Below are 22720 nucleotides of genomic sequence, written 5' to 3' on the forward strand. Positions count from 1 at the left end.
TGTTACCCTTATGATAATGCAAAATTAGGGAATGAAAAACATTTTTTGTGGGAAAAATGTGAAAATTTTATTTTTACAGCTCAATATTATAAACTTCTGTGAAGCACCTTGGGGTTCAAGGTGCTCACCACACATCTAGATAAGTTCCCTAAGGGGTCTAGTTTCCAAAATGGTGTCACTTGTGGGGGGTTTCCACTGTTTAGGCACATCAGGGGCTCCCCAAATGCAACATGGCGTCCGCTAATTATTCAAACAAATTTTACATTCAAAAAGTCAAATGGCGCTCCTTCCCTTTCAAACCCTGCCGTGCGCCCAAACAGTGGTTTGCCTCCACATATGGGGTATCAGCGTGTTCAGGAGAAATTGCACAACAAATTTCATGGTGCAATTTTTCCTATTACTCTTATGATAATGCAAAATTAAGGGATGAAAAAGGTTTTTGTGGGAAAAATGTGAAAATTTTATTTTTACAGCTCAATATTATAAACTTCTGTGAAGCACCTTGGGGTTCAAGGTGCTCACCACACATCTAGTTCCCTAAGGGGTCTAGTTTCCAAAATGGTGTCACTTGTGGGGAGTTTCCACTGTTTAGGCACATCAGGAGCTCTCCAAACGCAACATGCCGTCTGCTAATTATTCAGACAAATTTTACATTCAAAAAGTCTAATGGCGCTCCTTCCCTTACGAACCCTGCAGTGCGCCCAAACAGTGGTTTTCCCTCACATATGGGGTATCAGCACGCTCAAGAGAAATTGCACAAAAATTTTGGGGGCCATTTTTTCCTGTTACCCCTGTGAAAATAAAAAAAATTGGGTCTAAAGTAACATTTTTGTGAAAAAAGTTAAATGTTAATTTTTTTCTTCCACATTCCAAAAATTCCTGTGAAGCACCTGAAGGGTTAATAAAGTTCTTGAATGTGGTTTTGAGCACCTTGAGGGGTGCAGTTTTTAGAATGGTGTCACTTTTGGGTATTTTCTGTCATAAAGACCCCTCAAAGTGACTTCAAATATGATGTGGTCCCTAAAAAAATGTTTTTGTAAATTTTGTTGGAAAAATGAGAAATCGCTGGTCAACTTTTAACCCTTATAGCTCCCTAACAAAAAAAAATTTTGGTTCCAAAATTGTGCTGATGTAAAGTAGACATGTGGGAAATGTTATTTATTAACTATTTTGTGTGATATATCTCTCTGATTTAAGGGCATGAAAATTCAAAGTTTGAAAATTGCAAAATTTTCAAAATTTTCGCCAAATTTCTGATTTTTTCACAAATAAACGCAAGTTATATCGAAGAAATTTTACCACTATCATGAAGTACAATATGTCATGAAAAAAACAATCTCAGAATCAGGGGAATACGTTGAAGCGTTCCAGAGTAATTACTTCATAAAGTGACAGTGGTCAGAATTGAAAAAATTGGCCCGGTCACGAAGGCAAAAACAGGCTCTGGTGCGAAGTGGTTAAAATTATTTTTATTAAAAAGTTAACTTCAACCCTTCAGTTCAGCTCGCCTAAGCATATTTTTTTCATCATAAGGCCTGCAATAAAAAAAAATAAATATATTTACAGCCAATGTGACCTTGAAAAATGTTACTAATAGGACAAGACAAGTTGTGTATAGCTCTTGAGTTCTGCCAGCGTCCACACCAGCTTGTCTTTTATAAACCAACCTTATAGCACTTATATTTAGTCACCTTTACAGAATATATCTGGGATTTAATTTGAGCCTCACATATTGTAATCACATCCAGACTGGACAAACTGAGGCCTCATTGAGCGTTACAGCCGTGTGGTGTTTTTACAGCTCCTAGGACTATAATCTGAGCTAAGAATAACATCTTGTGGCTCGTGAAATAAAATCACATAATTCTGACAATACCACAATCAAAGAAGGTGCAGATCCTGATTACGACGTTCATGTAATTAAAGAGCATTGATCCTGAAACAGAAAATGATTATTTAGACTTTATATGATTGCTGTAGATAAATACTGAAGCCATCGCTACCCTTATTAGCTCTCTGTGTAATCCAAGGGCGATTCATAAGGAAGCACTGCACTATTTTTGTGTGACCAAAATTAGTCTTATAAAAACACTAATGTCTCAGGTAGACTAGGCAGTTCTCATCGGTGTCATCCAAAGAGAAGTAGAGATTGTTCCCCCTTCCCCAACATAAAACGTATCCAAAAATATAAACTCTTGCTGTACTCATCTGGTATTTTTGCTTTTATTTTCTTAGTATGACTCAAAGTCGCCACTACAGTGCCAATAAGGCTTATCAATTTCTGCAGAATTGTAGACATGTCTTCCGCATACCTGATTTCTCTTTCTTACTGCTCAGCTTGTAAAGCAAGAAATGGGGCCCAATATAGTTAATTACCATAAATAGTATATGGACATGAAGCAGGAGAAAAGGTGGCCACCTGTGAAAGATGTGCTAAGGCCAGGCATAACCCTGTGAAAGGCATGTAAAATCAGACAATCAGGGAATAGTTGTCTGCTGCGTCAACTGAGCTGGAAAACCATGACTCCAAAAACCTTATCATAAAAAAAAGAGGAAAAATGTGGATTGTGTTGGGTACTATCAGCAAGTAGTTTACCTCTCCCACCTTTTCTACCACCTTATAGGACCCCTGCCACTGGTTAAGGAACCTGTTCTTCCATGTGGGCACTAACACATGTACCCGATCTCTGGACTTAAATTGTCTCACTCAAGCCAACCGATTATACCCCCTAGATTTTTCCTCTTGGGCCATGAGGGGGCGCTTTTATACCTGTCCCTTCACTTTGTTGCCATGACACAACAAATAATTATGCCTGGCCCTTTGCGGAAACAGACTATCGGCTCCTGGGGAACTGCATTTACATTTTCCAGAGTACCTTTCCTGGGACTCCTACAGGTCAGGGTTATTGGCTTTGGGGGAGGCTTCCTCGTCCTCCTTTCCAGCCAGTACAGTGAATGAAAATTCACTGTTTTCCTCATGTGACTTTGTTACCATAGCCAAATCCTGGAGACATACTGAACTACTGGATGCTACACGCCTCCTGATGAAGAAACATGGCAAAACGTGCGTAGGGGCAGCAGGGCACCATCCATAATTACTCAGTAAGTTGTTGCTTTGTATATACACTAATTTTCTTTGCTTTTACTTGTCAAGCATGTATGTGCAAAATCGTATATAGTAATGTAGAAAAAATATTTCAGCTCACCTGGGTCAGCCTGCTCGGTCCACTTTTTCCTGAGGCACGGTGCTCGGATTGTAAAGATCCCCATCCCCCATCAAGTATGAGTAAGGATATACGTATCCGAAACGTGTAACCCTCTGTACGATTTTATTTGCACTATGGTCTCTGTTTTTAATTTTTTCAAAATAAAGGCTATTTTTTAATTCAATTCACGAGTTGCCGGATAACTACCCTTTCATCACTGCAAAATCGTATATAGTCTACAGTGAGGCACCACTTAGTGAAAGTAGTATGAATTATTCAAACTTAGCTCTAACAAATGTATTGACCCACTGACAGTGTATACTGAGGGGTGACATGACTAGCATGTACTAGCTTAAGATTGTCAGAGATTAAATATTTATTTATTTATTCACTAGAAGTGTGGTCTAATTTTGTATGTTTATATTAGCGAGAATACGCAGAACATGATAATTAGTATAATTAATTCTAGGCTATCTGATAATCACAGGATTGGTATACATTAACCCTGCTTTTAATGGCACTCTGTTATCGGTTTTTATTAAATTCTATTTATGTATATGAACTTATTAATAAAGAATTTCAGGTTTAAATATACTCTATGGGTTCTGGTACTTTTATTTCTTATACCTAGGACCATAATGTGCTATTGTTCTAGAGGAGTTATAACCATATATTATTTTGATTTCATTTGGGAATTGTATATTTAAAGGGGTATTCCCATCTCCAAGATCCCATCCCAATATGTAGTAGGTGTAATAATAATAATATTAGCAAATACCTACGATTAGAAATGTAGTATAATATTTTTGATTCGCTATGTCTCTTTCCTCATGTGCAGGCATTGCAGGACCTTAGGTATCCAGGGTTATGTCCACTGATAAAGTGACAGTTAGTTAGCTGCTGGTGGTGGTAACCATGGATACCTAAGGTCCTGTATTGCCTGCACATGAGGTACGTGGCATAGCGAATCAAAAATACTATACTACATTTCTAATTGGAGGTATTTGCTAATATTATTATTATTACACCTACTACATAATGGGATGGGATCTTGGAGATGGGAATACCCCTTTAATGCTACAGTTTTAGACCACAATTCCCAGAACAAAGGAAAATCTCGACCAATAACAATAGCATGCAACAAGTCCTTGACCACTCCCCCCTTGGTGGGACATGGAACTACAGTCTGTGCGTATGTTGACCTGGGCCATGGGATAAATCTTGGCGTCTTCATGAATTAATCAGTCACAGACAAGTGATTTATTGTTCATCAACAAGTGTGACCACCTCTATTAAAGCAGAAGTTTGGGCAGTTTGCTGGTCTGGAACATTCAGGCATATGTAAACTCAATGTCAAGGATGCAATACATCAGAAATTATCTTTCAAAACAACTGTTGCTGCCCATAAAGCCATTTCGATTTTGTAGTAAGATTCACAAGTGGAAGTGGCAAACCTTCAGGACAGCTGACAATCTTCAGCAACTTCATCCCAGGGTCAGATTATGGAATGCATAGAAAATTGAAAAAAAAAAAAAAAAGAGCTATAGTACAGGCTTCAGTTAGCATGCTTGGAATTGTTGTCAAGAGAAAGCCTCTTTCTAAACAAGAATATGGCAGCGTAGCCCTGGAAGATACCAAGGAGTATGATAAGCTGAAGGCGGAGACTATGGCATGTTTGGGCTTCATCCTGGCAGTCCGGTGCGCCTCTGGCGCTACCAAATGGATAAACCTCCCCGGTCCCATGTGTTAGACCTGTTACACCTGGTGCAAAATTACTGTAGCACAAGACCTGCTCTTCAGCACAGATGGTGGAAAGAGTGGTAGTGGACCAGTTTACCCACTCACTACCAAAATCCGTGCAAAGCTGGATTGCCCAAGAAGATCCCTTAGAATGCAGATGACCTTTTGAGCCTCGTGGAAAGATACTTGGCCATGGAGAACTCCCTTAGCAATCAAGGGAGCTTGAGATCACAGGTCCAAGGCCACATCTGAGTGGTGCATAAAGACCCAGGAAGAGTCAGAGTCGGGTTCAAAGTTTACAACTTGTACCATTATCTGTTGGAGATGTCGAGTCCCGGGTCATATATCAGCCGTTTGTCCCTTGACCTCTGAACTGAGTGGCTTCAGCGTAGGACGGCGCTACTCCTACTACACCTACCCTGCCTGCATTGCTGTTCCTCATCCTGGCAAGGGGTCTCAAGAATGCCAGGTGACTGTGAATGGTGTAGAAGTGATGGGTCTTCTGGACTCAGGGAGTTTGGTGACCCAGGCAAGGGCAACACTTCCACATGTTCTAGACCCTGGGAAGGGGGTGGGGGTAAGGTATATCTATGGAGACGTCAAGAACTATCCCATGGCCCAGGTTGACATACGCACCGACTGTGGTTCCATGTCCCACCAAGGGGGAGTGGTCAAGCACTAATGATTCTCTTCAGTGATATGTAAAGTGACCGAGGCCAGTAACTGTGGACGAGCTGCTGCTCCAAAGCCCCTGGCACTTTACTGGAAAATCGTGTCCCAGTCCCAGTGTGCTATCAGGTGTGGGGTATATCACACTCACTTGTAGGCCGCAGGCCCTACAAAGTTGAATCTGGACAAACCACAAGATTTCTAGAACAATGTTGTGGTAAATAAGAGTGAGTCAAAATTCCTCCAGAATGATGTGAGAGAATAAACAGTAAACAATTACTTCCAGTTATTATTTTTAAAGGAGGATATACAAGCTATTGATTCATGGGGTATAATTAATTTTTCACATTCTGAGTCTGCATTTTTGCCTAGTTTTTGTTAAATAAATATCTGAGGTTATATCTACTTAATTTTAAGACATTATAAGAACATGATGTTTATTTATTAAGCCATGTGGGGGTTTTATACACTTGGGTGCGACGGGAGGCAAACAGGAAGCATGTTCCTTTAAATATCCATTTCGGTTTATTGCTTCATAAACCAAAAAGCAAAAAAAAAGCAAAACAAGCAGCCTTTAATTCAGGCAAACAAAGTAAAGTGTCCTTTAAGCAAGTCTCTGCTTAGCTTGTCCTGTGGGCACACAGGCTGGATAACGTCCAGTATCCTGGCTCGGTCTGGAGACAACAACACCCAGGATGCCTTCTCCCTCCAAACACACAGACCATGTGCCAAACAAACCGCTTCCATTTTATAGGTTGTTAACCACACCCAGAGGTGAGGTATGTGGGTAGCTGGATCTGCCCAACTCTCCAAACTACCCGTAACCCAGTCCACCAATCAGTCCTCTCAGTGCTTACATGCACTAGAGCAACACTCCGGGTTACATCACATCAGAGGACAGCCATCTCTGTGATACATACCCCACATCGACTATGCGACCGTTAGCCACCTTACAGCCATTATACGTAAAACCATAGAATTCAAAGAGGGTGTACTTAGTTTTACTCATAATTTTATATATATATGGCCAAAAAATTCCTAATCAGTTTGGTGCATCTTTGGCTTGTCGTTGCCACGGAAAATGAAATTGATGCCACCCATGAGCTGGAGTAGACTTCAGCTCTGTAACATACCTGGCGGCGTCCTTGCATGGTGGTCCATCTCCCACTGTGCAAGAGGGCGCACTTGATCTCCTGTCCAGAATGTCTCTCTGGCTTCCCTCCATGCTGTCTGTTTGTGTCTGTTTCTGCTGCTTAAGGGCGGCGCCCGATCACTTCCTGCCTTTTGTACCTGCTGTGGGTCACACCCCTTGTGCGTCCTCAGCCTATTGCTGTCTGTCACTTGGTATATAGCTCAGCAGCTCCCTTCTATCCCGGCCTGAGCATAGTGTTTCCTTCAGTGTGTGCTTGCACTCTGAAGGTGCCAGGTCCCGTCTCTTGTCTCCTGCTTTTTGTATCAGTTCCCGTGTCTGAACTGAGTCCTGTATGTCTCCTGCTTTGCGGTATCAGCTCCCGTGTCTGAACTGAGTCCTTTCTGTGTTCTCTTGTCTGTCCTGTCTGAACACGCTCCTAGCCTGTTCCTCCTGCCTTCTAGGGGCCGATTTCCTAGACCCGTTCCTGCGTCTGGTCTGTCCTGTCTGAACACGCTCCTTGCCTGTTCGTTCCGCCTCTCTGGGGGCCGTATTCCCAGACCCGCTCCTGTATCCCTCTGCAGTGTCGGTCTCCTCCGTACACTCAGTTCCAGTCTGAACTCTCTCCTGTCCTTTACCTGTTTTACCTCTATGTCCGTTCCCTTCCTTTTTCTGCAGAGTCTGAACTCGTACCTAACTCCTGCTTGTTGTCTCTGCGAGTACTGTGTGAGTATCTGGCTCTGTCTTTCCCTTCCTGTCTGTTCCGTGTGAACAGAGCCCTGTCCTCCCTGCTCAGCCTTGTCTGCACTCTAGCTGTGCTTGCTTGTAACCCTCTGCCTGTATTGTTCCTGAGTCCCGGTGTGTACTGGGTCCTATCCCGCCTGTGTTCCTACCTGCTAGTGCCTCCCTGTCTGCACTCTAGCTGTGCTTGTCTTTACCCCCCTGCCTGCATACCTGCCTGCCAGCATACCAGTCGTGCCTGCCTATACCCACCAGTCTGTGTGCCAGCCTACCAGCCTGTTCCTGTATTCCCCTGTGTGGGTCAACAGCCGTGTCCGGGGTCTGTCCTGGAGTAGCACCTGGTCCCTCTGCTCGGTTCCTCCTTGGTGCACTGGCGTCGTATGCCGTCGTGCGACCCTGGTCGGATCGGGTGAATACCTAGTCACGCCCCTCCAGGCATTCACTCTCCGGCACGGTCCAGTGGAATCACTACCAATCACACGCACACGCCGCTTAGCCCGGGCGTGTGCATAACAAGCTCCATTACCTGGCAGCTACTTATAGTAGATGTTTTGCACTGTGGTTGGTCATGCCCCTTTTGATAAGCCCCACTCGTTTTATTTTTTTAAGTAAAATACAAGGGTAAATAGTTGCAAAACACCACTTATTCGAAATGTATGAGTTTATGTTCACTGAGCATGCAAAGCCAAGCCCTACCCCAATGTACATATTGAGATAGTGAGCTTACTAAATGAGGACATACGATGAATGTGACACCAGCAGTCATGGGAAAAACAAGGACCGGGCATGCTACTGTCAGTGGAGACCTAATTGGAATTCCCATTTTTTGGCACTTCAAACCACCTCCTCAGTGACAGGAGCATGTGACAGGTCCTGTTCTTGACATAGATGTGTGGCACCCCAGGGGTCTGGTTTCCACAGTAACAGCAATGTTATGTCTGAGAGCAGGTGGGAGGTCTCTTGGTCAGGGATCCTATGCATGCCACACCTCCTGCCCAGTCCTGGGAGGGGAAGAACTTCCCCTATATAAACCTAGGGCTGAGGCAGGGTTAGTGTAGAGAAGAAGTAGAGACAGAGAAGAGAAGCAGATATAGGAAAAGAACATCAGGAGCTCTGTGGGAGCAGTGCTATAAGGAGTCGGGGGCTGGCAGCTGCAGAGCTCGCCCTGACTGAGAAGCTATCACCGGACCCGGAGTCCGAGGCTGTGGGGACTAATCTTTACCCAGCAGCAGAAACCGCCCGGCGGGGGATTTCAGGTCCTCTGGCCAAGAAACCCGAAGGCACGGTCACACGCGTGGGACCAGCACCGCCGTCGTGTAGCGGACGCCACTAGAAGGCCCCGAGTCACCGGCCATACGGGTGAGCACCACACGGTACACTCAGGGACGTGGGCTACTTTTACCCGCCTCTAGCAAGGTAGCCAGAAGAGTACAATTAGTTGGGGAGGCCTACAACTCCGCCTGGCCAGGGGAAATCCCATCTGCTCAAAGACTGACCAGGCCCCGATCGCTAGCCAGTACTCCGGGAGGGTCTATCTTTATCACCAGTAAAGACCCTGAACTACACCGCATCGTCTCTGAGTGATTCCTGCTTCCCCCATCATCCACGTCGGCTGCCCTGAGGCCATACCCCTCCCGTTGGGGGTGATACTATCACGCTGCACAATCCTACCACCGGCCTCAGCGGTCTGCCCTGCAGCGGCAGCTCCTTCGCTGCATTCAACGGGTGGCGTAGTCGTCCAACATCTACCGCTAATACATCGCCGCTCAGTTTGACTCCCTGGGCACGGACCGGGTCACCGCCACGAGACTACAACCCTCAACAGATCCGGCTCCGGGTAAGCTCCCGTGCGCGCGATGCCGCGCGACGAAGGCCCAGGGGCGCGTCAACTTTTGGCGTAGTCGGCAGGATTTCGTGCCTGCAACCACCGGGTACTGCGTGCCTGAAAAAGACTGTTCAAACTTACCAGTGGTGAAGATTCCCGCCATCCGTGGAGGTTTCCCGCCATCCGGCGCCATCTTCTACCTTCTTCCCGCCATCCGCGAAGTTTTCCCGCCATCCGGCGCCATCTTCTACCTTCTTCCCGCCATCCGTGGAGTTTTCCCGCCGTTGGACGCCATCTTGAAGACGCCGCGCGGGAAGAAGAGGGGCGTGGACTCCGAAAGCGCGCGAGAACTGAAGCCCCGCCTCACGTCCGGACGTTGCGTAAGGTCCTGGAAGGAGCCCAGCAGACGCCGACGTCACAGGAGCGCGACGGAAGGTCCTCAACCCTGACGATCCACTGCGGAGCCGCGGCCTACGGAAGAGGATCATCGCAAGGTAGGCCACGGTCCACTAGGGGGGAGGAAGATGTCGGATACGGAGGAGAGCTTCACTGCCTCAACCCCCGCCAGCGCCACCGCTGCTGCAGTCATGCCTTTCACCATGCCCTATATCCCGGGAGCGGCCTGGCTACCCCAGTACTCAGGGGAGTCACATACCCTGCATGACTTTAGAGAAAAGCTGGATAGCCTCTTCCAGGTGTATCCCCTTACAGAAGAGCAAAAAGTGAGCATCCTGGTGGCCCAATTAACCGGGGCAGCCCAAAGGGAGGTAAAGTCCTGGCCACCTGGGGGGAGGACTGTTGCAGGGATACTAACCCGGCTGAGGGACACCTTTGATACCCGCACCTCAGCCGAGATCAAGCTTAGATTCTACGGGTGCAAGCAGCGAGCACACAAGAGTATAAGGGACTATGCCCTGAACCTACAAGAGGCCCTGAGAGCCATTAAGCAGACCGACCCTGACGGCGTGGGAGACGAGGACAGACTGTTGACTGAACAATTTATAGAGGGTTTATATTGCAATGCCCACCGAACCCAGTTGCGGGCAATGGCCTTACAGGACCCTCATCTGGGATTTGCACAGTTCAAGGACAGAGCCATCCGGGTGCTCCGAGAACCGGCACCAGGTGGCGTTGTGACCCACAGATGCCCCACTACCACTTACCACCAGGAGGCGGCGCCCTTGTCGGCAGGGCCTGTGGGAGCTGATGCGCAGGCTTTGAACAATGACCCGGCTCCAGACCTGCACCATCAGGTCCAAGAGCTAGCCAAAAGCGTTGCCGCGCTAACCCAAACTGTGCAGTCTTTACAGGTTTCCACTCCAGGGAAGATCCAGCTGGCATCCGGACCGGAGGACATCCCGTGGCGTCGACCAAGGAGGACCCCACCGGCCAGAGGAAGACCCAGCGACCGATACAACGAGGACGGACAACCCATCTGCCGCCGCTGCAATCAACCCGGACATATGGCAAGGTACTGTCCTTTAAACTGGCACAACCTGGGGTAGAGGGCCAAACCCCAGGAAAAAGATCATCAGGCCCATCGAACTGGCGCGACAAATATGTGGGAGGACGTCCAGTCTTGCCTGTGGTACTGGATGGCATCCCTATGAGTGCCCTACTGGACACCGGGTCACAGGTTACCACTATCCCGTACGTGCTCTTCAAGCAGTACTGGAATGACTCGGATATCACCCGCTACCCTGACGACGATTTGAGTATCATCGCCAGCAATGGTCAGCCCGTGCCACAGATTGGATTTAAAGAGGTGACCATTAAAATCGGTAGAGTTGAATTGGCGGCACAGGGACTGATCATTGTAGACATTGACAAGCACGAGAGTCACCCAAAGATAACTCTAGGAACTAATGTAATTGAAAATTGTCTTGCAGAGGTGATTTTCCTTTTACAGCAGGTTGCCAAGAACGCCAGCTCCGGCCAGCAGCGAGTGCTCCAGAAAGAGATCCGGGCACTGATGCGACGGCAACAGATAGAACTCTCCGGTGGTGAGATTGGTAGCGTAAGAATGTGTGACCCTTTCCCTATTGCCATGCCCCCAAAAAGTGAAATGATGATTTGGTGCCGGGCAGCTATTGGTCTGAGAGGTAGAGATTACCAGGCAATGGTAGAACCAGTTTACTCAGACAGTAGGCCCACCATTTTGACAGCACGGGGGGTGGTCAATGTACGCCATGGGAGGGTGCCCGTTCGCATAATAAATATCGGGAAGAGGGAAGTGTACCTGCCCCGGTATGCCACGCTAGCCAAATTGTATACCATCAATCAAAACTCCATACAGTCCGTAGAACCCTTGCCTCCATCTTCCCCGGAGGAAAGTAACGGCTCTAAGGAAACAATGGAGGACTGGTGTCAGCAACTACATTTGGGTACTGACTCCACTCCCTCACACCAGAGACAGGGAGTCTATCGGGTGGTTCAAGAGTACGAGAGAGTGTTTAGTAAACACCCGTTAGACTTCGGGCGAGTCAAGGGGGTAGAACACCACATCCCCACGGGAGACCATCTTCCCATAAAAGAGAGGTATCGACCCGTACCCCCTGCACACTACCAACACGCCAAGGGGATACTTAGGGACATGAAGGAGGCTGGGGTGATCAGGGATAGCTGTAGCCCCTGGGCAGCTCCACTAGTCTTAGTCAAAAAGAAAGACAACACCATGAGGATGTGTGTAGATTACCGGAAAATCAACCGTATCACACACAAGGATGCGTACCCCTTACCAAGGATAGAGGAGTCTTTGGCTGCTTTAAGATCTGCTAACTTCTTCTCTACCTTGGATCTCACTAGCGGGTACTGGCAGGTTCCTGTAGCAGAGGCGGACCGGGAGAAGACCGCATTCACCACCCCAATGGGACTTAGCGAGTTTACCTGCATGCCGTTCGGACTCTGTAACGCACCAGGAACCTTTCAACGATTAATGGAGTGCTGTCTGGGCCACAAAAACTTCGAGACGGTCCTGTTGTACCTAGACGATGTCATCGTATATTCCAAGACTTATGAGGACCACCTGAAACACCTGGCGGAAGTGTTCGAAGCTCTGGCAAACTACGGCCTAAAGGTAAAACCCTCCAAATGTCACCTCCTAAAACCAAAGGTGCAGTACCTGGGACACGTGGTGAGCGCTGACGGAGTGGCTCCCGACCCTGATAAGATCACCGCAATTAAGGAATGGCCAAGTCCCTCCAGTGTAAAGGAAGTGCGGCAGTTCCTCGGGTTGGTAGGCTATTACCGCAGATTCATCCCCGGTTTCACCAAAAAGGCAGCTCCTATGCAGGACCTCCTGATAGGCCAGTCCCGGAAGGCCAAGAACCAGAAGCCGCCCTTCAAATGGGAGAAGTTAGAAGAAGAGTCCTTCCGCCAGCTGAAGATGGCCCTCACGGGGGATGAAATCCTGGCGTACCCTGATTACAGCCAGCCCTTTATCCTCTACACCGACGCAAGTAACATCGGGCTAGGAGCCGTACTGTCCCAGATCCAGCAGGGGAAAGAACGAGTAATCGCTTACGCCAGTCGAAAACTGCGACCCACCGAAAGAAACCCTGAGAATTACAGCTCATTTAAGCTAGAGTTCCTGGCAGTGGTGTGGGCAGTCACCGAACGCTTTAAGCACTACCTCGCTTCTTCCCGGTTCACCGTGTACACGGATAACAACCCGTTGACACACCTGGACACGGCAAGACTCGGTGCCTTAGAGCAGAGATGGATGGCCCGTCTGTCCAACTACGAGTTCACAATCAAATACCGGGCAGGACGCTCCAATACCAACGCGGACGCCCTGTCCAGGATGCCAAACCTACCGGACGTAGGAGAAGATCCAGAGGGACTGGAAGAAGTCGAACTCCCCGCGTTCCACCGTCATGGGACTATCCAGTATTCCCATCGGGTAAGGAGTAAGCAAGCCGCTACGTTTAACCCCTTGCCTCACTACAACTGGGAGGAAACGCAAGACAGTGACGCTGCCGTCCGACTGGTGAAGGAGATGCTGACTCGGCCAGAGGCTCGCCTTGACCCAGACGCTCCGGAGGAAGCCAAACAACTGTGGGCTGAGAAGAGTCGACTGTTCCTTTACAAGGGGAAGTTGTGCCGCAGAATGGTTAACTCCCGGACGCATGAACTAATCTGGCAAGTAGTGGTGCCACGAAGAGACGCAGCCATGGTGATGGAGGCATACCACGACGGGGCTGGACACTTTGGATGGAAGAAGCTGGAGTTCCTGCTGCGCGGGCGGTTCCACTGGGTAGGCATGAGGGGAACCATCAAGAGGTGGTGCAGAGACTGTGGCCCGTGCAACCTAAGAAGGAAGGACCGTGCCAGCCAGAAGACCCCCCTTCAGTCCATCGTCACCAAGCAGCCGTTGGAACTGGTAGCCTTGGATCATGTAAAACTGACCCCAAGCAGAAGTGGCTACGTCTACGCGTTAACCATTGTGGATCATTACTCCCGGTTCTTGGTTGTCGTCCCCGTTAAGGACTTAACAGCTCAAACAGCAGCTAGAGCCTTCCAGCAGCACTTCTGCCGTCCACACGGGTACCCGGACCAAGTGCTGACGGACCAGGGACCTGCCTTTGAAGCGGAGGTCTTCCAGGAATTCTGCAATCTGTATGGCTGCCGGAAGATAAGGACGACACCCTATCATCCGCAAACTAATGGACTTTGTGAGAAAATGAACCAGGTGGTAATGGATCTTCTGAAAACGTTGCCCCTGGAAGAACGCAGTCTGTGGCCTGAGAAGCTGCCCGACCTGGTGGACCTATACAACTACATCCCTGTAGGTTCCACCAACTGTACCCCGGCTTACCTAATGAGGGCAAGGCCTGGTAAGCTACCTGTTGACCTGGAGATGGGAGTCCTGACACCCGAGGACACTTCACCGGAAGCAGACTGGGACACAGAGAGGCAGCAGCAGTACCGGAAAGTACAGGAGAGCGTGGAGCGAAGTCTCTGTCTCGCTAGGGAAAGACAAGAGAAAACTTACAACCAGTATGCTCCCGCTGTTCCCCTGGTACCCGGAGAGCAGGTCTTGAAAAGGAAGAGACGGCTCCACAAGTTGGACGACCAGTGGGAGAAGGACCCGTCCACCGTACTGCCCTCAAGCCACGACAACCCAAAGGTTTGTACCATCAGTAAAGACGGAGGGGAAACCACAGCCATTGTATCCCGGGATCACCTGAAGAAGTGTCCCGAACAGCTACGGAACCCAGAAGGAGAGCAAGAAGACCCTCGACCCGTAGAGGAAAGGGAAGATATGGTTAGTACTGTGCTCGGAGACTTCCCTCGGTCCTGGACTCAAGTCAATGGTGCAGTTGTGGTACCCGTCCTCACGTTCCTCCAACCAGCATCCCAAGTGCCTACAGAGCAACAGGTAGAGCTGGAAGAGCAGCCGGTCCAGGAGGCAGCAGACTCCACACAAGCAGAACAGGAGGATCAACCCTCTGCTCATAGTGAGCCTGCCGTACCCCTAGTGAGCCATAGAGCCCGTAGACAGCTGCCCAGTTTACCCTTGACAGCTCCTACACCCTGTAGTTCAGGGCCAGACAGTCAGCTTCGTAGGTCCACTAGGGCCACTAAAGGCCAGTTACCCGCACGTTGGAGGATTTGAAGTGTTTAAATTGTTTTATTTGTGGTCACCTGTCTGTTACTTGTAAATAATTATGTGTTTCTAGTTATTTTTAGGAGTCCTTGGTGGATTTACCGGGAATCCTTGTACAATTGGTTGGAGCGTAACCTAGGAATGGACTAAAGACTGTTAAGGACTCGGGGCAGGACAGACCCCTACCTGGTTACGTCTCCCTGTTTTGGTGAAATGGACACCTTGCTTTTCTTCAAAACTGCACCCGGTTGCGGACACGTCGTAACCATCTTTATGTGTTTTTCTTATTGTATTATTATTGTTTATACCTTGTTATGTTTTTCTAAAAATATGTTTAGTCCCGGAGTACTAAATTTCACTAGGGGGGAATGTGGCACCCCAGGGGTCTGGTTTCCACAGTAACAGCAATGTTATGTCTGAGAGCAGGTGGGAGGTCTCTTGGTCAGGGATCCTATGCATGCCACACCTCCTGCCCAGTCCTGGGAGGGGAAGAACTTCCCCTATATAAACCTAGGGCTGAGGCAGGGTTAGTGTAGAGAAGAAGTAGAGACAGAGAAGAGAAGCAGATATAGGAAAAGAACATCAGGAGCTCTGTGGGAGCAGTGCTATAAGGAGTCGGGGGCTGGCAGCTGCAGAGCTCGCCCTGACTGAGAAGCTATCACCGGACCCGGAGTCTGAGGCTGTGGGGACTAATCTTTACCCAGCAGCAGAAACCGCCCGGCGGGGGATTTCAGGTCCTCTGGCCAAGAAACCCGAAGGCACGGTCACACGCGTGGGACCAGCACCGCCGTCGTGTAGCGGACGCCACTAGAAGGCCCCGAGTCACCGGCCATACGGGTGAGCACCACACGGTACACTCAGGGACGTGGGCTACTTTTACCCGCCTCTAGCAAGGTAGCCAGAAGAGTACAATTAGTTGGGGAGGCCTACAACTCCGCCTGGCCAGGGGAAATCCCATCTGCTCAAAGACTGACCAGGCCCCGATAGCTAGCCAGTACTCCGGGAGGGTCTATCTTTATCACCAGTAAAGACCCCGAACTACACCGCATCGTCTCTGAGTGATTCCTGCTTCCCCCATCATCCACGTCGGCTGCCCTGAGGCCATACCCCTCCCGTTGGGGGTGATACTATCACGCTGCACAATCCTACCACCGGCCTCAGCGGTCTGCCCTGCAGCGGCAGCTCCTTCGCTGCATTCAACGGGTGGCGTAGTCGTCCAACATCTACCGCTAATACATCGCCGCTCAGTTTGACTCCCTGGGCACGGACCGGGTCACCGCCACGAGACTACAACCCTCAACAGATCCGACTCCGGGTAAGCTCCCGTGCGCGCGATGCCGCGCGACGAAGGCCCAGGGGCGCGTCAGATGCAGGTCCCATTAGTGGGACCCACATCCACTATGCTTGTATCCACAGAATATGCCAGAAATAGGTAGATACATCATTGGATGGAGACTCAAAGAGTCAGCAGCAGGTGCAAATAAAGTGGGGTGTGTTGTCCCCCTCAGGTACTATGAAAAATGCCTTATCCTCTGGCATACAGGGGACAATGGACGTGGAACCGCATGAAGGGAAGGTAATGGATCCAGGTGTACTGCGGAACAGGATGGGAAATCCCTGGGGCTGACAGAAACAGTAAACATAGTGATAGTCCAAGAGGAACGGATAGTAATGCTGAAAACGTACTGTAGTAAGTAAACAAGGAATAAGAAGTGTTGTATCCAATACTGTGTGTTACAATCTGATGAACTTGAACTGTCCAGTAAACTTTTGTTTATTAAAGCTAACTATGTGTCTCCTGAGTTATGTGTGGCGGCTCCTGAAGATGGAGGCCTGGAAACAGCAGAGGCCTGTGGCCTACAAGTGAGTGTAATACACCCCACACCTGACAGCAAACTGGGACTGGGACACGATTTTCCTGTAAAGTGCCAGGGGCTTTGGAGCAGCAGCTTGTCCACGGCTACTGGCCTCTGTCACTTTACATATCACTGAAGAGAATCATTGCACACTGCACATTGCAAAATGACATAAAAGTCTTTTATTGTGAAACTCAGCATGTAGAAATACCAATTTTATGCAAGTATTGCACTATTCAATCAGTAGTTTATGTTTCTACCCTCTCGGGTCTTTTGCAGTGATGTCACTAGTTCAGAAGATCATGGAAGGAAACGTGGATACTTATCTAACACCCGGACTCCTCCACAGTTCTGAACAGGTTAGGTTTAACATTGCACCTTCCTTGACTTTTATTTCTATTTTGTTGGAGATCCTGTTATCCCCAAACACCAGAATCAAATCACATTTTTCCATATTGAACTCTGTACCTTCCCTTTTGTCTAAGCAAAGCAGGCAGGTTGCATCATGTGCAGGTGCAGAAGAAGTGCCATAATTGTTAGATTATACTATCAATCAGTAACCACTGCACTATGGCAAACGGCAGTGACTAACTCACAGCACCCAAAAATGTCCCCAACCCTGTTCTGCAAACTGTCAGGATATTCAATATTTTGCAATATATTTATGTAACCTAAATTATAGGACATGACCTTTTCAAAGCTGAGCAGCAAAGGTGTGTTGCGTTTACCCAGCAAGCCAGCTCATCATTGTGGTTATTCCCATCTTGTCTGTGTTCTTAATGGAGCCTAAATCAAATATCCAGGCAGAGTATAAAAAATTCCTAATCATAGTAATCAGTATCCTAAATATTTACCAGTTCATAAATGAGAATAACGTTATAAACAGAAACATGTTTCTGATTCCAGAAAGTAATCACTATTTAACTGGGCTTTGTGCAGCATGAAATTCTCTTTTTCCTTTCATCTTCTGTCAAAGTGGGATTGGAAGCAGTGGCGTACCGCCAATGGCGGCAGGCCACACGACTGCTATGTGGCCCGTGAGCCGGGGGGCCCGATAGCAGTCGCCCCTCTTCTGCAACCCCCGCTCTGCTGTTTGATTGATTACCACCGCCACTGTGTTCAGACATGGGCATGCGCTGTGCAGTTGCGTCTGGTAGTAATGACACGCAGAGGAGATACTGCACTTTTAATTGTGCTTGTGTCGCCCCTGCCGCGTCATTACTACCAGACACAGCCGCACAGCGCACTGCGCGCGGCCATGTCTGAAAACAGTGTTGGCGGGTGACGGCAATCAAACAGCAGAGCGGGGGGTGCAGGAGGGGGGCCCCGATGGAGGGGGGGCCCTGTTTAAGGGAGGCCCCGATGGAGGGGGGCCCTGTTGAAGGGAGGCCCCGATGGAGGGGGGCCCTGTTGAAGGGAGGCACCGAGGTGAGTCCCTGTTGAAGAGAGACCCTGTGGGGTCCCTGTTGAAGGGAGACCCTGTGGGGGGTCCTTGATGAAGGGAGACCCCGTGGGGGTCCTTGATGAAAGGAGGCCCGGGGGGGGTCCTTGATGAAAGGAGGCCGGGGGGGGGGTCCTTGATGAAAGGAGGCCTGGGGGGGTCCTTGATGAAGGGAGGCCCCGTGGGGGTCCTTGATGAAGGGAGGCCCTGATAAAGTGCCGGCAATAAAGCAGCGCCGGCGGAGCAGAGGGTGCAGGAGGGGGGCCCCGATTAAGAGCCGGCAATCAAACACCGCCGGAGGTCATCCCTGTGGACATGCTGGGGGAGCGGTCTGGGCCCCGACTGAGAGTGGGCCCCTCTGATGGTCCAGAGCCTGTGATGGCCATCAGACATGCCGGCGGCCCTGCACAGCTGGACCGGACACAGGACAAGGGGCAGGTAAGTGAGGCTTGCCACCAGATTCCCCAGTCCCCATTTTAAATATATTTGTAATGTGTATTGTGTGTGTCAGTGTGTATGACTGTGTATATATATATATATATATATATATATATATTTGTCTGTTTTATGTGTTTTTAAGAATGTGTTCAAATATGTGCGTATCTGTGTATGTGCTTGTCTGCATATGTATGTGTGCATATCTGTTTACCGTCTGCGTACCGTGTGCGTGCATGTCAGCGTACTGTGTGTGTACGAGCATGTCTGCGTACTGTGTGTGTGCATGTCTGCGTATCGTGTGCATTCATGTCTGCGTGCTGTGTGCGTGTACGTGCATGTCTGCATATGTGAAGGGTGAGGGGGCAGCTTTTGCCCTGTGTTGTATACCTACATTTCTCCGCCGTATCTGTGCATCATGAATGCTGTATGTATTAAAGGGGCCACTGAGACTCTTTCGACGGGGCCCACGAAAACCTGGAGTCGGCCCTGGTTGAAAGCAATGATGGAGGAGGGATAGTCATGTGACACTCTGTCTCCCATCATTCCTCCTCTGTGTCTGACGCAGTGGGGTGATGACGCTCCACGCTCTGTCAGACAGTCGATCTGCCAGCTGCTGAGGTGATGACAGAGACGCGCTGCAGAGACTGAAGCAGCGGGGAACGAGGAGCGGTAAGTATTTATTTATTTTTGTAAATCAGTGAGTACTGATAATACTGGAGGACTGGGGCTGCCTTTTACCCTATGGGGGGCTGCATTATACTGCATACAGAACCATGGGGAGTTCATTATACTGTGTGCAGGACCATGGGGAGTGCATTATACTGTGTGCAGGACCATGGGGAGTGCATTATACTGTGTGGAGGACCATGGAGTGCATTATACTGTGTGGAGGACCATGGGGAGTGCATTATAATGTGTGCAGGACCATAGGGACTGCATTATACTGTGTGCAGGACCATAGGGACTGCATTATACTGTGTGCAGGACCATAGGGACTGCATTATACTGTGTGGAGGACCATGAGGAGTTCATTATACTGTGTGGAGGACCATGGCGAGTGCATTATACTATGTGCAGGACCATGGCGAGTGCATTATACTGCGTGGAGGACCATGGCGAGTGCATTATACTGCGTGGAGGACCATGGCGAGTGCATTATACTGCGTGGAGGACCATGGCGAGTGCATTATACTGCGTGGAGGACCATGGCGAGTGCATTATACTGCGTGGAGGACCATGGCGAGTGCATTATACTGTGTGGAGGACCATGGTGAGTGCATTATACTCAGTGGAGTGTGGAGAGGTGTGGGGGCCATTATACTGTATGTAGGCCCACTATACTGTATGTAGGCCCACTATACTGCATGGAAGGCTGTGGGGGTCACAGTTGGGGGATTATACTGTGTTGGGGTCACCATACTTTGCCCTGTGAGTTGAGGTGGGGTACAGTAGGCAGGGCTGTGGAGTCAGTAAGCCAAACCTCCGACTCCTCAATTTCCATGACACAGACTCCAACTGCGACTCCCTCATACATGGCTCATGTTTAAGTGATAAATTTACTGTAGCACAGATTCATCTCTGCTAAAAGTCTAGACCCTTAGATCAGGAATAGGACAGACATTTATAGGACATTTCATAACTTTCCCAAATTCTTATGAAAAAAATATTCCCCACAAACTGCATTGAACTACTGTACCCAATTTATTAATTGCTATGCAAAGGCTGGAAAGTTGTGAGATCTGCTCTTCTGTGCCCCCAACAATTATTTACATTTTTCTTTTTGGGGGGGGAGGGGGCCCAATTAGAACTTCTGCTATGGGGCCCCATGATTCCTATGAAAGCCCCTGATTGGAAGAGAATATTCGCACCATTGTGGCTCTGCTGGTGTTCTGGCAGTTTTAGGTTAATTTACCATAAGAAGTTTTTAGTGAGTTTTTGACACTGTATATTTTCGCTGTGCCAAAAACGCAACGTCTTACAGTTCCAACATTGTGGATGGGATTTATACAAATCTCATGCCCACTGTTTTTTCTTTACGCGGCGTGAACTGACCTGCGGTATGTTTTTTAAATCCGCAACATGTCAATTTCTCTTGCTTATACGCTGAGTTTTATGGACAGATTTTACACATAGAATTGTATTAGATACAAAAATCTTGCAGGTAACATACACATATAGAAAACACATGTAAAACGCATATAAAAATACACGTAATTCACACATGACTATCAATAAAGTTTTGCCAAAGCCAAATACCAGGAATTGTTAAAAACTAAGCACCTTAATTTAAAACGGGGCGGGAAACCTCCGGCATGTGGGCTGTTCATAGCCTGTGATATTCTTATCTCCAGCCCAAGACCAGATTCCTGGGGACCGCAGTGCTTGGGCCAGCGATCCGGCCACCGACCCTTTAATTCCTTTTTGCATACCGAACAAGTGCACGCAGTGTTCACTATAGAGCGTATGCAATGAAGGATTACGTCCTGATACTGTCCAGTGCCAGTGTCAGGATGTACCTTTTGGGCAGAGTTGGCATGCACTGCACCTAAATCTCACGGTGGACAGTGGCCCCATGTGATGTATATGTTGCAGCCCCAGCCTATCATATGTGATATATATACTCCAACCCCAGTGTCTCCCATTTGATGTATATGCTGCAGTCCCAACATCTCCCATGTGATTTATATGCTCAAGTGTATCTTATGCAATGTATCTACTCCATTCCCTGTGTCTTTTATGTGATGTACTGTATATGCCCCAGTGTCTCCTTTGTGATCTGCATATGTTCCAGCTCCAGTGACTCCTTTGTGATGTATGTGCCCCAGCTCTACTGTCTCCTTTGTGATGTTTATGCTCCAGTCACAGTGTCTCCTATGTGATGTACATGCTCCTTCCCCAGTGTCTCCTATGGGATTTATATGCACCAGTCCCCCAGTGTATCCTATGTCATGTATATTTAGCAGTCTCAATGTCTCCTATGTTATGTATATACACTAGTTCCCCAGTATATCCTATGTGATGTATATGCAGCAGTCTTGGTGTCTCCTAAGTGATGATTTTGCTCCAGTGTCTCCTATGTGATGTACACTGATGAGCAAAAGGGTAACAATGTTTTAAACGTTTGACTTTCAGACTCCATACCTCATCATCCACTACTGTTTCGAATGTGAGACTACCATCATTTTATAGATAATCATCTTGACTATCTTATACATAAATTTGACTTGCAACTATTTAGCATTTGATTAGTTATGCATATTCTTGTCATGTCACTGCATTGTTACTGTATTGCTCCTGGTTGTGGAAAAATCTTTTTCTTCCTGTATATTACAAATTACAACTTGTTCTCGCATTCCCTAATAGCTCAATCTGTTATTAGTTTGATTCCCAAGCAAAAGGTCACTGGTTCGAATTGAGGAGCAAATTTCCCAAGAAAAGAGAAACAGCATCATCCAGCTCATCGACAGCGTTCTCTCTGCCAAGAAAATTGCCAATATGCATCATGGGAGCGCCATGACAGTTGGAAGAAGAAATGAAGTCTGTCCAGCCATTCAAAAGCCAAGAGGTGGACATGCAAATATCGGAGTCAACAAGTCGGCTCATTATGCGCTGTGACGAGCGTCTCCGGCCGCATACAGTGAAGCTAGGAACTTCACTGCGCACATGCCAGGAGCAGCCCTATCATAGCGCATGAGCAGTGAAGCTGGAAACTACACAGCCTCACTGCGCATGTGTGGCTCCCAGCGCTGGAAGCTTTACTGCCTGGCTGTATCATACAGCGCATGTGTCCCACAAATATCAGCGCTCGCCGGGAGCAAAATTCAAATACATGGGCGGCGCCAGCCCTGACTGAGTGTGGCGCCCGCCCATGACTGAATACGAGGTTCAACTCCTATGAATGAATAAGCAGGTAGGATTATAAGTATATAAAATGTAATATACTTATTATATTTGCACCACTTTTAATGAAAAAAGCGTGTTAGTGATGCACATTGCATCACTAACAACGCTATGGGTGCAGTATAGATAGGACACGACAGGTTCCCTTTAAACCAACTGCACGATTA

General features: G+C 48.2%; 1 long non-coding RNA gene across 1 annotated transcript in view; it reads left to right on the top strand.

The window, feature by feature from the left end:
• Positions 1-22720, top strand: part of LOC141259057 (uncharacterized) — a 157903-nt gene that overhangs the window by 121952 nt on the left and 13231 nt on the right. Inside the window, exon 3 of the long non-coding RNA XR_012318367.1 lies at positions 17054-17133. This is a non-coding gene — a long non-coding RNA (uncharacterized lncRNA). The remainder of the gene's footprint in view (positions 1-17053; positions 17134-22720) is intronic.

Source organism: Phyllobates terribilis, unplaced genomic scaffold (assembly GCF_046119375.1).
Source record: "Phyllobates terribilis strain yellow unplaced genomic scaffold, ASM4611937v1 Scaffold_3__8_contigs__length_932513732, whole genome shotgun sequence".
NCBI classification, from domain to species: domain Eukaryota; kingdom Metazoa; phylum Chordata; class Amphibia; order Anura; family Dendrobatidae; genus Phyllobates; species Phyllobates terribilis.